The 1,514-nt window shown below is 45.4% G+C and overlaps 1 pseudogene; it reads left to right on the forward strand.

Annotated features, from left to right (window-relative positions):
* Positions 1-1,136: 1,136 nt before the first annotated feature.
* Positions 1,137-1,261, forward strand: LOC149284319 (small nucleolar RNA SNORA35; annotated as a pseudogene).
* The last annotated feature ends 253 nt before the right edge of the window (positions 1,262-1,514 follow it).

Consider the following 1,514-nt stretch of genomic DNA (forward strand, 5'->3'; position numbering starts at 1 on the left):
AATCCGCCCCTGATTACCCATCTCGCTGCCAAGTTTGCAGAGGCTTATACACCTGGAAGGGATATCTGCGTGGATGAATCCCTGATGAAGTATAAAGGAAGGTTGGGATTCAAGCAGTATATTCCTTCCAAGCGCTCTAGGTATGGAGTGAAGGTGTATAAGCTCTGCGAGAGCGAGACAGGGTATACTCATGCCTTCCGGGTATACGAGGGTAGGGATAGCCACCTTGACCCTCCAGGTTGCCCAGAACATCTAGGCACCAGTGCCAAGATTGTGTGGGACCTAATATTCCCACTTATGAACAAAGGCTACCACTTGTATGTTGACAACTTTTATACAAGCATCCCTTTGTTCAAGTTGCTGTATTGTTTCGATACAGTAGCTTGCGGTACTATTAGAAAGAACCGCGTGGGTTTCCCACAACGTCTGGCACAAACCCGACTAGGAAAGAGGGAGACCTCAGCTCTACGCCAAGAGGAGCTTTTGGCGTTGAAGTTCAGGGACAGAAAAGAGGTGTGCATGCTGAGCACCATCCACGATGAGAGAACTGTGGAGGTTTCTGTCCGTGGCAGAGCTGGGGTCACTAAAAAGCCAGTGTGCGTCAGGGCCTATAACAAGCACATGGGTGGAGTTGATCTGTCAGATCAACTCCTACAGCCCTACCTCATTTTGAGGAAGACAAAGGCCTGGTACAAGAAGGTTGCAATTCATCTAATGCAAATTGCAACCTACAATGCTTTTTTGTTGCATGAAAAAGCAAATCCCGGAATGACTTTTTTGCAATTTCAGCTTCGAGTAATTTCGGATATCTTGTACCAAGATGCACCTGGTCCCCGGGCGGTGATGGAGTCTAGCAGAATTGGGGCTACCCATTTTATTTTTAAAATTCCTCCTACAGAGAAGAAGCAGAATCCCCAAAAGAGATGCAGGGTATGCTACAGCAGGGGGCAAAGAAAGGACACCCCATTCTACTGTCCAGATTGCCCTGGAAAACCTGCACTCTGTGTCGGTAACTGCTTCAAGCTGTACCACACTGCTGCCCATTTTTTTAAAAAAATTTCCTGCTCTACATTTGTATTTTTTCCCCATTTACTGCTATTTAGATGTTTTTTGCTGCGCCATTTTTTTGCACTAATTTGCACTGACAAGTGACCCCTGTGTCTTTCCCATGGCATGAGGGAATCGCTTAAGGTGCTAGATCAAATCCCTTCTTGGAGAAAGGCCAGGCTTTCTTCTGCCCCATCTGAAAGTTGGGGCAGAAAGTGCTATTACAAAGCTTGACAAAGTGTGGTTGTATAATTGGTGCATGCAAAGGGTTAAAATAACAGCATTTGGAATACCCTGGGGTGTCTAGTTTTCAAAAATATATGGTTTGACGGGGTTAAACTGAGTTAACCGGCTTCAAAGATATTCCAAAGAGGAGATGTAGGCAGAATGACCAGATGCTAAAAGTCTGTGTTGAAAACTTGAATTACGCATGTCCCAAAAGTAGCCTTTTACCAGCCAAACAATCT

Source organism: Sceloporus occidentalis, unplaced genomic scaffold (assembly GCF_023333645.1).
Source record: "Sceloporus occidentalis isolate IW3139 unplaced genomic scaffold, rSceOcc1.0.p SCAF_95, whole genome shotgun sequence".
NCBI lineage: Eukaryota > Metazoa > Chordata > Lepidosauria > Squamata > Phrynosomatidae > Sceloporus > Sceloporus occidentalis.